This window comes from Stegodyphus dumicola, chromosome X1 (genome assembly GCF_044657685.1).
Source record: "Stegodyphus dumicola isolate Sdum_Otavi_A_Nest chromosome X1, ASM4465768v1".
In the NCBI taxonomy this organism is placed as follows: domain Eukaryota; kingdom Metazoa; phylum Arthropoda; class Arachnida; order Araneae; family Eresidae; genus Stegodyphus; species Stegodyphus dumicola.
In genome coordinates, this window is record NC_140780.1 from 105,324,732 (window position 1) to 105,340,086 (window position 15,355).

At 33.4% G+C, this 15,355-nt stretch overlaps 1 protein-coding gene across 3 annotated transcripts in view; it reads right to left on the minus strand.

Moving 5' to 3' along the window:
- Positions 1-14,974, minus strand: part of LOC118181840 (uncharacterized) — a 70,536-nt gene extending 55,562 nt beyond the window's left edge. The window contains exon 1 of one of the 3 annotated variants that reach the window (XM_035351041.2): positions 14,743-14,974. The gene's annotated coding sequence lies outside the window, so the exon portion shown is untranslated. The other 2 variants (XM_035351040.2, XM_035351042.2) reach the window with 2 other exon arrangements.
- Between the last annotated feature and the right edge of the window lie 381 nt (positions 14,975-15,355).

Sequence of the window (15,355 nt, forward strand, 5' to 3'; positions counted from 1 at the left end):
GTTCATCTCCAGCATCATGCCTTTTCTAATCTCAAAACAGGATCCTTTTAATGTCATTGCCAATTTTGGAAACAAGAATCATAAGGAGCCATGCCTGAGAAATAAGGAGGTTGGTGAAAGACTGAAATTTCATGTTTTGCCAAGAAAGTCTGGATTGTGTGCAATGAATAGACTGGAGCACTGTCATGATGACTAACATTTTTTTCACCAACCAGAGGTCTGGTCATTTGTGCCGAACTGCAACACGAAGTTGGCAGAGAACTTGTTGATGGCACTCTTCTGTTCGTATTTGTCCTCCCAGTGCATATTCATTATGCACAGTTTCACAGGGAATCTTGCTTCACACCTGTTGTACTTTTTTTTGGCCTTTGGGACTCTGAACGTATCTATTGTGACAACTCTGCTTTTGTTTTCAGATCATACTCATATGAATTAGCTCCAGTTATCACGGAGTTAAGAAACTCAGGATCAGTGCTGACAGTATCCAGTAAGTCATGTACAGCCTCAAAATGGAATTATTTCTGCTTCCCCCGACAGCAACTTGGGCACAAATTTTGTTGCTCTCTGTGAATGTTCAAATCAACAAACATACATGTGTGGAATCTTTATTGATACCAACCTCTTCGACAATTTCTCATATGATCAAATGATGATCTCCTTTTACCAGATTATTCTCCTTCTCAAGCAACAGCTGTATTCTGAGCAGTTTGTAGCCTCTTAGAATGTTGTCGCTCTCCACTGATATGCAGCCATTTTTGAATCAGCTGAACCACTCCTTAATTTTGTGTTACCCCCATAGCTATGAATTGTTTCACTTTGATAATCACCAAACTTTTGACAAAATTTCATGTAGTATCTTTGCTCAACTTGTTCAATCATCTTGAGAGAAACCAAAAATCTAACAAACATGTATAACAGCATCTGACTCGGTGGCAAGCAGGCAGCAACTGGCACAATGGAACACAGGGAAAAAAATTCAAACATGTGCATTAAACTGTCTCCTTTCACTGTGCACAGTGACGCCGCCCTAGCATTATACTTTTGGCGGAAAAATTCAAGGATGGATACTTAGACAAACTTCATATAATTTGGATGAATTTTGAGATGCCAACTTGGAGCATTTAATCAAAAATATAATTTTGTGGACTCTGAAAGTGGATGTCATATGCAAACAGCAGAGCAGCTGTGGGACAAGTACTAAATGGCATGATAAGTACATCAAGGCAGTGCTTGACATCACCTCAATTCTTATTTGCCCAAATTTATGAGAAGACATTTACACAAAAAAGAACTGAAATTTTCTCTGCACTGTTGGAAGAGAGAAAAAATACCATGCCTCTAGTTTAATTTCGGTTATGTTTGGAAGTTTTACTTTTTTTAATGTATTGTAATACAAAATGTATCAAATTAACCTTTCATGTCAATTAATATTCTTAGGTGATTATTTTTTGCACCATTGGCATCAACAATAGTTCGGCGATTTTTTACAATCCTGAAAACGGTTGAAAGCTCCCGCAAAAACACTTTTCTGAGCTGAAGTTGCTAGCATCACTTTTCTAAATTTAAAAACTATTTGAGGCTTAAAATCTTAATTCCATTATAACATGATCAAAGTCATATTCAATTCTGGTAATTCCCAATTCAAAGTCCTCATTCGAAGTTAAATCACTGATCTAGCATCTTATAATACACTATTCATTTTTTTATGATTATGAAGGAAACTTTCACTTTTGCTTTTCTGGATTCTTTCACTTAGCTTTAGATAGCTGGACATGTCTCTATGTCAAGCTCACTCCTTTCTTCTCAGGAATCCATCTAGCTTGGCCATTTGTTGACCTGATTAAAACAAATCTGGTAACATGGTCAGTCAGTTTCCTGTTTTGTTAGATATGGTTGTTTCCTGATCAAGTTCTGCCATTTTTGTCTTTTCATCCTCTCTTACTGATTTACTGGCTTCATGTCTCTACATTTACCCTGTGACTGCTAACTTCGGCTACTGGGAACTTCAAAAGATGACTGCTTTCTGTTACTCCCTCATGGTTTGTCTGCCTCTCCCCTCCATTTGGGGATGGCTACTGGCACCGATGCTCATTTCCAAGAATAGCATCTGCTTTTTCTGCTTCGGAAAGTCATACAATTTTCTGCAGCGTTCCTATTTTCACCTTCACCTTTCAGTCACGCGGTCTTCCTTACTTGGCACCCCCACCCAACAGTGCTTTGATCTTTTCCTGATCTCTGGCTGCTGCTACTTAACACAATACTAGGAGGAGGATCAACACTGCTATTTTGATTTTGATCACCACCTTCGCCTGGGCGACTGACTTTCCAAGGAAGAAATCTGCCTAATTTCCTACCACACTACAAGGGGTCTGTGACACTTAACACTAGTTAGACTAGTGGACACTAGTTAGCCAACAGGACATTGAGCCGACACGGACACTTAGCCGACAGGACATTTAGCCAACAAGGACACTTAGCCAACAGGACATTTAGCCGACATGGACAGCTAGCCGACAGGACACTTACCCGACAGGACATTTAGCCGACACACGGAATTTGCCGTCAGGACATTTAGCTATGGCAGAGTTAACTGTCAAGACATTTAGTCAACGGAACACTAAGCTGACAGTGACGTTTAGCTGACGCGTGCCCAATGATTACTTAAATTTATTACCAATTACAAATTTCTCGACTTCTCCATAAGTTCAATATTTAAGTTATTTTTTTCCGCCTATCAGTAAAATTCAGTTTTCGATTCTTGAAGATCCCATATGTGCTTTTAATTATTGTGTTAATTTAGCATTGTTTGATATGTATCGTGCTGTTTGGTGTATTTTGGCCAAATTGAAAAAGCGCTGAAATTTCTCGTCAGGGAATATAAATCAAATTTCGAAAGGAAAAAGAATTTTTTAGCTAAGTATGGCAGTCACTTAATTACATTTTAATATGGGATCTTCAGAAATTATCCGTAAAGCTTTTTCATTTAATCAACTTTCACATCATTAATAATTTTTCTTGTTTACATAATGATATTAATTTTCAAATCTCGCTTTCAAATTTCTAATATCTTTACGTTTCATTACTATATTGCACATCACATCATGTTACATTCCTTCCCTTAAAAAATCATTTGACTGCTCCCACTAATGAAATTTCCTTTCCCTGTCATGAAAAATCTGAATAATGAAATAAAAATTATTGTTATTCTTGAATTATACTTTTTTATAGAAACATATGGCGGTGAGGGTTTGTTCAGCAAATATATTTTATTTTGTTATTAAAACTAATTTAAAAAAGTGAATTTTTAAGACCAGCAAAGGTATAAATTATTTGTGACCTCTATAATTTGCAGTTCATGCCACCATTCTTAAGATAAAAATAAGCAACTCTATTAAAATGTCGAAATCGGGCAAACTCCTTAATTAATCTTCTGTTTACTAGATCAAAAGAATAACTATGTACGCCTTTCCTAATGACTTTGTCACCTCAATCATTTTTCGCCTTCAGGTGCGGTGCTCACGCGCCGCTGAGCTAAAAAGAATAAAAGTGAATGGCTTAGGCCACAATAACTATAGGTTAAAACCCGTGATGGTTGTCACCTAGTGTGAGAATGATGATTCTGATTTTGGCAAACTCATTTTTACCTACTAGCTATGGCCATTATGATAAAACTTCAAAAGTTAATACTGAGAGAGCTGATGAGAGAAGAAAGATGATTGTGTGTGTAATACAGTCAAAAGTCATTAATTCGGACACCCATAATCCGGAATGATCTATAATCCGGACCTCAAAACTAAAAACTTTCTGCGCATGTGCCGCGTTGACACATGCGCATAGGCGTTTACGCTTGCGTGTAAGACCTTTACGACTGCACATATGCGTGTGCGCAAGCGCAGAATACGTTTTCGTGTGTGCGGTTAATGTATAACGGACGGTATAAGCTAAAACAAAAAATGGATAAAGACATGAAGAAGGTGACAGAGAGGTTAGTGAAAACGAAAAAATTTCGATTGACAAGTTAGTTGGTATTCTGGGCACAGCAATTACGGGACTTGAACAGCGGAACTTTGTAACTGAACAAGAAATTATGTCTGTTTATAGAATTAAAGAGAAAGTATTATGACATAAAAGGAAGCAACTTAAACAACTTACATTGAAAGAAATGTTTAATAAAGTAAACAAATAAATATTAAGCTTTTTTTTGTAAATTTTGATACCCTTTAGATCATAATTGTTCTTTATTTCATAAATTACAGTTTCATATTTTTAATTTTAGAATTTCTGCATGCCATCTTACGAGATTTAAACTGATGATCTATAATCCGGAATCACCGAAGTCCCGACGAGTCCGGATTAACGACTTTTGACTGTATTATGATTGTGAAAGATGATTGTGAGTACATAATATTATATACAAATTAGTTACGAAAAGAGAAATCTATGTATATTTTTGCAGTGTACTAAAACATGCACTATCCAATTCCGATAAATCATATTTATAAGGCTTCCGCGTGACCTTAACACAATCCAAATCATTTAGTAGGCACGGTTAGAAGTTGCACATCAGCAGCGTTTTTAATATATGAAGAGTGAAAAGTGTAGTTTTCACGAAAATGTGTTCAGTTCTGAATAAAACAAAACCTTAAAGAATATTTTAATTCTAAATTAAACATTATGCAACATTATAGTGTCATATACATTAACCTATGTAAGTATTTTAAGCGAGAGGTTCGCCAATAAAATATTACAGAATCGCGCTTTTAATTTCCTACAAATTTGAAAGCATTAAGAAGAGCCAAATTGGAAAATTAATATCATTACGTAAACAAGAAAAATTATTAATGATGTGAAAGTTGATTAAATGAAAAAGCTTTACGGATAATTTTTGAAGATCCCATATTAAAATGTACCGTATATACCCGCGTATAAGCCGATACCGCATATAAGTCGACCCCCCCCCACTTCAACATAAAAAATTCGTAAAAAATAACAAACCCGCGTATAAGTTAACCCCCCACTTCCAAAATTGATCGAGAAACTTCGAAAATTTTTTTTTCAAAATCATCTGAGGAAAAAAAGTAAATATACGATAAAAAATACCTTGGTGAAGAAACAAAATCCTTCAACGTGCGATTCATGGTCAGATTCGCCAAACATTTCATAGAAGGCTTTTGTCGTCATTGGCTCATCATCATACATATTTTCAGTCTCGAACTCTGTATTGTTACAATAACTACTAGAGCCTTCGTCGTCATTTTCACTTTCAAAAACAGCATCATCTTCTGGGCAGTCCAGTTCATTGCTAATACAACATTTTTTAAATGATTTTATAATCATTTCAGAGGGTATTTCGTTCCAAGCATCTTTAACCCACTGAGCAATTAATGTAATATCGGGCTTTTTAATGTTGCATCCCTTTGTAAATGTTGGTTGACCAGAACTAATCCACTCTGCCCAATATTTTCTAACATTTACTTTGAAGGGCTTATTGAGGCAGACATCTAGGGGTTGAATGACGGATGTCAATCCTCCCGGAATTACGGCCACAGTCGTTTTTAGGTGTTTTGAAATATTCATAACTGTTCAGTTATTGCGTGGGTAAGTGACTTATTTGATAAGTCGTCCAATTTGAGTGCGGGAAGAAAACAACTGCATTATATAAAGAAATTTTTGAACTTAAGATTCTTTTAATTTTTTATAGCCCCGCGTATAAGTCGACCCCCCCCCCACACACACACACACTTTGAAGTCTTTTTTATGTCCAAAATATCTCGACTTATACGCGGGTATATACGGTAATTAAGTGACCGCCATACTTAGCTAAAAAAATTCTTTTTCCTTTCGAAATTTGATTCATATTCCCTGACAAGAAATTTCAGCACTTTTTCAATTTGGCCAATATACACCAAACAGCACAATACATATCAAACAATGCTAAATTAACACAATAATTAAAAGCACATATGAGATCTTCAAGAATCGAAAACTGAATTTTACTGATAAGCGAAAAAAATAAATATTGAACTTATGTAGAATTCAAGAAATTTTGTAATTGATAGTAAATTTGAATAATTTTTGTGTACGTGTCAGCTAAACGTCACTGTTGGCTTAGTGTCCTGTCGACTAAATGACTTGACAGTTAAGTGTCCTGTAGCTAAATGTCCTGACGGCTAACTCTCTGTGTTGGCCAAATGTCCTGTCGGCTAAATGTCCTGTCAGCTGTCTTGTCGGCTAACTGTCTGTGTCGGCTAAATGACCTGTCGGTTAAATGTCCTGTCGGCTAAGTGTCCGTGTCGGCTAAGTGTCCATGTCGGCTAAATGTCTTGTCGGTTAAGTGTCCCGTCAGCTAAGTGTCTGCGACCACGCTACAAGTTATGGTACCTTTTACAACAAGTAACTTCTCTCTCATAAAATAATTTCATCTGGTTGAAATCTGCAATGCATTTCATACTTTCCTTTCCTTTAAAATACAGGATGGATACACACACTTGTAGTTGAGATGATACTCAAATGGTACTTCTGTATTAACGCAGCCACCTTGACGCAATTCAGTGATTTTTTTACAGATGAAAAGTAAACGTTACTTAACAGATGCAAGTTCGCTGATTTTGAGATTATTCAAAAAGATTCCTGAAGTATCGACAATTATTATAAGCCACCAAACATTATCAATGTATGAAAAGTCAACTTGCTTCTTAGCAATTTAAAATTAAAATTTTAATTTTTAAATAAGGATTACATGATATATTAAAAAAGAACACTTACATTCCTCTCCAAATCTTTTTGTATTTTCCCCCTACTTGTCTTCTCCTCAAATTCAGAAGTACCAGATATTTACCAAAAGCATCTCCACATTGTTTCCTTCACAGATTTTGCATTAAAATTTGATACTCCTCAAGAAATTTTACCACAGTTTGATTTATCGCTGGCAAAATCCAGAAGCAACACGAAAGTACCACTCAAATCCTTCATGGTACGTTCCTAGATATTATCAACTGCCCCAAAATGATCCATTTTCAGGTCATCTCAAGTCTCAAGAATCAAAGAAATTGTATGAAATTAATGAGGTAAATGAGAAAGCACTGTGATATTTTTTAATTCAAAATTTCCTTTATAACCAACAATGTACAATACTTTGTTATTATGGTAAAACTATAGTGAATTTCTGCCTTGCTAACTGTGTTCTTCTGTTGCAGGCAGCACATCAAGCTAATGGATGATACTGAATCCCAGTGTTTTCATGCTGGTTTTTCATGTTTCATACAATGAAAAAAAAACTAGCAGCTCTACAAAACAACTACCTATTTGCTCAAATTCTTGAGTATTCTTCAGTATACTTGCAATAGTCATACACTTCTTAGTTCTTGAAGTTATACCCTGCATGCTCCTCAAAACCAATGCTCTCCTTTTCAGTATATGAGTGCCTTATGTTACTTGAAGGCTAGAGATGAAGACAAACCAGCATCATCACAAGTTGAAATCAAGGAATCCAAAATTTCAAAATCAGATCCTTTTGTCAGATTACACTATTTTGATGTGGCAAAGCACATGAAGGCTATCGGCCAAAGGAAAGGGATGCCTTCATGGTAGACTTCCTACAAAAATTACAGCACATTTTGTTTCAATAGAGTCTGCAATAAAGGCATGAATTCAACAGAGGAAGATCAAACTAAATAACTGGATTCTCTCACTACTGTCTTGAACCCCACATTTTCCATAGAAAAATCATTCTCATTATTTTTGGGAGAAATCACGTAAAATTGCTATAAATCAAAATTTGATAAATTAACAAATTTATAACAAATCCAAAAAAGATTAGAATTTCATCAAAGTTTAAAAAAAAAAAGTAAAAGTAAAAAGAAAGAAACTTGCATGTTGAAAATTTCAGGTTGCAATCTAATATTTCAGAAGGGATTGAACAAACAGTAATTACAGTACAAAGTACCTAATCCGGACTCATCGGGACTTCGGAGATTCCGGATTATAGATCATCAATTTAAATCTGGTAAGATGGCATGCAGAAATTATACCATTAAAAATATGAAACCGTAATTTATGAAATAAAGAGAAATTATGATCTAAAGAGTATCAAATTTTACAAAAAAACTTAATATTTATTTGTTTATTAAACATTTCTTTCAACGTACACATGCGTAGAGCATACATTACGCGCACGCGTAGTGCGCATAATGTATGCATGCGTATTCTTTACGCACATGCATAAAGCACACAAAAAAAAAAGTTTGTGGCCCTTTGAAGTCCGGATTATAGATCATTCCGGATTACGGACATTGTACTGTACTACTATTAATAAAATAAAAACTAATGTTTTCTAATGTCAGCTGCTAAATCTAACTGTTAAAGGAAATTCACACTTAGTTTGAAAAAAAGATTTCGACTTGGGAAAATCTGGTTTTGTTTCTATTTCTTTTTTGGCTATAAAATGATATGAGTAGAAAAATATTAAAAAGCAGATCGACATTTGAAAAAAAATTACCTTTTCAATAATATTAACAAAAAGAAAGGACTGCAATCTACATATCACTGAAAATCATTATTAATCATTATAATCACTATTATTAAATTTTAGATTTTATTTTAGATGCAAAATGACAGTATACACAAGACGGGGTTGCCACTCCAACAGGAGGATGAAACTCCCTGACTTTTCTGGATATGTTTCAAGAAAATTCCAGGCTATCTACGCAGTGCACACTGGCTGTGCTGAGGGTAAATTGATTGTAGTACCGCTTGGAATCACAAAAACTTGCCAATTACATATGACTTTATATATATATAATTCCCAAATCATTACTTTTATAACTATAATAGGAATTGTTTTCTCCACTGAGGATTGAGATTAGAATCTGCCAAATCAGGATTTAAAAATGTCTTTTGTGCAGACATTTTGCAGCTAAAGGAAGAAAGAAATATATTTAATGACACTTTAAAATAAATTCAAGTATTTTGTATTTAATTAGCAGCAAACATAAGTAAAAATATGTGCACTAAATTTTGTGATAGTATGTCATATTACTGATAGAATTAGTTTCACAAGTATGCCAGTGAAAATTGCCTGAAATTTGAAAGTATTATTAACTAATAATAAATAAACTTAGAAGGAAGAAGGCATATTAAATGATACAAATAACATTAAAATATAATTACTTAAAAGATTAAAAACTGACTGACAAAAATCGACATTATTTTGGAAAATATTAAATGGTTAGCCTAGATGACTGACTATTTTTTTAAAATTATTTTACTGCAAAATGACAAATAAGGCATTTAAGAAAGAAGAACAGGTTTAAAAGATTTTGTTTTGCACCAGAATGAGGGAAATTTACTTTCATTCAATATGCACTGCACATGCGCATGGGAATCTGGATTCTCAAAGTACTAGAAACTTGCTTTGCCTTTCTAAAAGATAATCTGATTGGTGCTGTGAAAATTGGCTTTACGCTAGCTGTCTGAATTATGATAACAAAATACATGATTCGCCAAGAAAGTGATTGCTTCCAAACTTGGCGCGAAAATCGCCATTTTGGGGAATTTCTCACCTTTTCCAGATTTTGACTAATACATATATAATTCCCCGACCTATTTGGTTAATTTTTAAATTCTTTGAATTTTCACAGTTTTCCAGGTAAAGTGACAACCCTGGCAAAAACAAGAGTGGCATTATAAGATATATTTTATCCAATATGGTAATAATATTAAATAAGAATTGCTTTAAAATGTTATTAAGACAGCGATAAAATTATTGGTTAGAGTAGATTGAAGGGTGCCCCTTGTATTATCGCGAAGTTGTTGTTTCATTTATCATGAAGTTATTGTTTCATTTATGGTAACCTAAGTAGTTTAATGTTATGGAAACCCTATTATGGCATAATCGGTTGCATGACTGAGGTAAATTTTGAGTGATAGGAAAAGATTTGTAAAGGCTTGTGGTGTGTGTTGGTTAGGAAGTACATTGCTTGTTTTGTGGTTTAGACAGTAGAATGGCTGAATGTGGTACGATTAATTTGAAGTTTCTGTATGATTTGGAACGAAAGGGAAAAGAGCAGTAATTGGCTGGTGTGTAAATGAAGGCTTACTTAGTAGCCATTATAAGTGTCCTGTTTGTAGGAAGGAAATGCATATAGTCGAACGTCGGAGGATACATGCACTGCAGAGGATATTTTTGACTCTATTTTTTTAATTTATGTGGTGATGCTGATATACAGATTCTAGTTCAGATAATTTTAGGAAGTTTTTGGATGCTTTTAAGGAATTTTGTTTGACTGAAGACAGAGAAATTTGTAAATAAGGTAAGTGGATATTTCCTTTGTGTAGTGCTAAGATGAATTTCCTTTTTTATGTTATTTCATTGTTTGATTTAAAATGTACATTATTGAGATTATATATTTTTTGTTGGTTGCTCCTATGATTTTTTAAGTGAATATAAGATCGATGTGCACGTGGACAAAGTCAAAAGGGTGCACAATGTCAAGTTTCTGTAATTCTCTGATTTTTTTTAAGTGAAAATAGGTCCATGTGTACATGGATAAAGGGAGTGCACAGTGCCAAGTTTGAGCAATTCTCCGATTTTTTTTTTTTTTTTTTTTTTTAGCGAAAATAGGTCGACATGTACATGGATACCTAGTTAGAACAATTCTTTGACTTGTTATTTTGTTTTTGTGTTGGGGCATTTTTTGGCATAAAAATCACCGCTCCACAAAGGCAAAATAACAAGTCAAAGAATTGCACAAACTCGGCATCCTTGTACCACCAAAAATCGCCAGTTTTCGCCAAGGGGCACCCATAAATATATTTTTACCTAATTATTCTTTAAATAACTCATTCGACTACACTAATGAACAACACATTCATATGACATGGAAAGCAAATGAGCATCTAAGATTTCGAGTGATAAAAATTGCTGATCTTTATTTGCAAAGGATGGAAATAAGTATGTAAAAATAAAAATACTCCTCTCCAAAGTTAAAATTTCTAAAAAATTTGAAATTACTACTTTTTAATGTTACTCTGCTAATTCCAAGATATGTCAACCCTTTTTTAATTTGAAAACAAATTAGTGGAAAGAACTTACTATATTCAGAAGACTTTTGAATAATGCAGTGCTAGAAGCAATATTCAGAAGACTTTTGAATAATGCAGTGCTAGAAGCAATATTCCCTGCACATGGTATACGAGACAAAGTTTTCAGGAAAAGCAATATGTAACAGAATTATGAAAAATGAAAGGATTGCAAGGACTTCAAATAATCAGCAGATAGCTGTCAACCTGGGCTTCTGCAGACAGCTGTGTCCAGTTGTAGTTAGGTCAGGCACTAGAAATTTTGCTGCTAAGCGCAACGTCGGTAGCTCCTAAATTCTACCACCTGGTACTTCCTCGCGTGCTAAAAATTTTACCGCCCCTAAATTCTGCTGCAAGTTGAAGCTACACTACAACATCAGCTTTTGTAAATACCCTGGTCGTACTACAGGTTTTCTAAAAAAAATGCAAAATGTGTATATGGGCTGGAGAACGTACAGATCATAACAAACATGAAGTTACAAATAAAAGGAAAATTATTTTTGCTATGTGTAAATGATTCTCCACACGCTCATATTTAAAAAATACTAGTTTCAAATTTAAGAAAAAAATTCGGCAAAAATACATTTCAGGGTACCCCTTGGCGAAAATTGGCGGCATTCCTGTTTACGTCCAATGCCCTTCCCAGGAAAATGGCATCCAAAACATAATGTAATAAAACACAGTTAAACTAAAAAATATATAATCTCAATAAACTGGTTTTAAATCAAACAAGGAAATAACATAAGAATGAAAATACATATTATGTAATCTACACAATACAAAAAAACAAATATTGACTTACTTTAAAATTTCTGTTTCTTTAGTATGCGAGACAAACGGAATTCCTTAACAGCATCCAAAAACTACATAAAATTATCTAAACTAGAATCTGCATACTGCCATTGCCACATAAATTCACAAAAGTAAACATGAAAAATATTCTCCATACTCCCGGACTATGGATGGCATTTCTTTTGAAAATCCCTTTTTATTACACCCCACATACCTTCCATAGTGTTAATATAACCTCCAGTTTCCAAATCCTTAAATCTCGCTGCACAATTTACCAAGAGGTGAACGAAGCCATTAAAATTTTCATTTACACACCCATCAATCAGTGTTTTCTTTCCCAGTCATTCTGTAGTGTACAGAAACTTCAGGTTAATCAAACCACCAGCAGGCATTTTATGGCGTAAAGCACAAAATAAGCAACATACTTCTTAACCAACATAAATAAGCCCTTACAAATATTTTCCCATATGTCAAATTCACCACAATCACGCAACCAATCACATCATAATAGGGTTTTCATAACATTCAACTACTTAGGTTACCATACATGAAACAACTTGGTGATAATCCAAGGGATCCTAAAATATAGACTAACCAAAAATTCATATTAGCTACAATTATCGGTGGATTATCACCAAGTTGTTGTTTCATTCATGGTAACCTGAGTAGTTGAATGTTATGATAACCCTATTATGACACGATTGGTTGCATGAATTTGACTGATGGGAAAAGATTTGTAAGGGCTTGTTTGTGTGTTGGATGTTAGTTAGGAAGTTGCTTATTTTGTGGTTTACACTATAAAATGGCTGAATGTGGTTAGATTAATTTGAAATTTCTATAATATTTAGAACGAAGGGAGGAGCATTAATTCACTGATGTGTAAATGAAGATTTACTGAGTAGCAATTATAAGTGTTCTGTTTGTACAAAGGAAATGCATATGGTAAAGATCGTTCAGATGGCTTTGAATGGGTTTGTCGCAAGAAAGGTTCAAATGGTCACCATATAAAGTGTTCCCTTAGAAAGGAAACATGGTTTGAGGAAAGTTTTTGGATGCCGTTTAGGAATTTTGTGTGTCACAGACTGAAGACAGAGAAATTTCTAAATAAGGTAGGTGGCTATTTTCTTTGTGTAGTGCGTAGTGCTTTTTTATATTATTTAATTTAAAACGCAGTTTATTGAGATTATATATTTTTTGTGCGCAATGCCGAGTTTGTGCAATTCTGTGATGTTTTTTAAGTGAAAATAGGTCGATGTGTACATGGATACCGAGTTTGTGCATTTCTTTGACTTGTCATTTTGGCTTTGTTTAGCAGTGATTTTGGACGCAAAAATCGATGCTAAAATAACAAGTCAAACAATTGTATAAACTCTATGTCCATGTACCGCCAAATATAGTTTTAAAGTTTTAGACAAAAATTCATATTAGATACAGTACCTTTACAGATAAAGCTAATATTATACTTCAAATTTTAATCAATTAAATAATCTGGCCATGTTATTTCATATTCTGCAATATATGCTGTCCTAATAAAAATACAGAAAAGCAAAAAATTATATTTTAATGATAAAATCCACCTTTAGCACAGTCATGTGCCAAATGAATTATATTCCTTTCAGTAATTGATAATATAAATATACACATTATTCATCCAAGTAACATTCAACAACTGGAAGAGCAGGAACTTCTTTAAACAAATGGTGAAAGTGCAGAATCGCCCATTGCTTGGCACGTTTTTAAGAATTGCACATATGCGGTATCCATGTGCACGCCGACTTATTTTCACTTAAAAAAAAACCCAGAATTGCACAAAAATGGCATTGCGAACACTCTTGACTTTATCTATGTACACATCGACCTATTTTTTTTTTTTTTTTTTTTTTAAGTCAAAGAAAATTGACAAAAATCCAATTCTTCTTACTCTTGTAAAAAGCGCCAAACAAATAAGTGGGCAATTCTGCACTTTAGCCAAACAAATAATTTTCTTTCAGAAAAATAATATTCATATAATGAAAACCTGTTAAATTATATATTATCACAGATCTCATTCTATATGAATATAGCTGCATCTTACTAAATCATAATCTCGTCCTGTTACTTTGAATTAGTTCATATTCACCTAATAGCTGGAAAAAATAAATGTTTCTGGAGTAACCCAAATATTCTGCACTAATTACATTGAAATTATGACAATATGAGAAAGAACTCGCAGAAATCTCAACTTATATTTTCCAACACACTATTTCAAACGTAAAGGATGGGAGCAATAAAATAAGTGAATTTAGAATCTGAGAGAATACTTAATGCTGGATATTAATAATCGCTTTGAATGGTAGCTAGTCCATTCAAGAGTTCCCGTTTAATTATATCAAATCCATATTATATGTTTTTCACTTTTCGCACCCAAAAATACATTTAATATAAGATTAGTTGCTCAGAATTCGCATATAAAAACTATATTACATTTGGAAAATTGTATACCAAATATTCTTAAGATAAAAACTGACAAAAGAAATCTTTCGTAAATTAATTGCTTTAAAAAGTAACTAATTGCTTTACTTCTTTGCGTGCTTTCTGAGAGACTTTTATAAAAAAAATTACCCTCAGCAATCAGATAATTAAAATTACTACGTATATTTAAGCATAAAAATAAAGAAAAAATAACAATACGGGTGCATTAAATCAATAAAATTAAAAAACTGTTAAAAGCTAGATAATCTGATGTTTTCAATAGTTATTAACAAGATGCTTTAATTAATATACCACGACAGTTAAAGATTCCACTCTTTAACAAGTGATTATCCGCCATTCATCTGTACAAATCTTACTTTAACGGTCTGGGAAATCACTAAATTACGTAAATTCACTTACTTGGATTCGTACTAGACTCCTAAACACATAGCACGACCACAGCGATGCTAAGCACAAAAATTCACAAACATATCAAGCATTCCTACGCAAATTCCACATTTACTTCACTTCAATCACTGATTTAAATAATTAATTTTAAAATAAATCTTGGTTATATAAATTAAATAAAATTACTCCATTCATGGCATAAGAGATTTAAAACGACTTTTTATTGACTTTAAATTACGTTTTAGGTGTATCTGCTGAAGAATGAAGTATTTCACTACAGTTAACTAAATAATTAATATGACAATTATCATTAATTAATGCACTATGAACTAAAGTGTAAAGGCATAAAATGTAAATAATTAATTTAAAAGTAACTCAGTAATATTTTAATAATTATAAATAGTTACTCTGCATATTATATATTATCATTTTGGAAACAGTTTTAATATACTACTTCTAAGAACGTATAGTGAGTTAGAGCAAGATTAGTAAAATACTAGGATTTTAGAAACCTTGAATTAGAGTGTCAGAAAGCAGTACTTCTAGTACACTATAGCAGTACTTCCGATGCATCTGCTGTAAAACAAAATGAATAGTGTGGAGAAAATAAGACGAAAGTATTAAG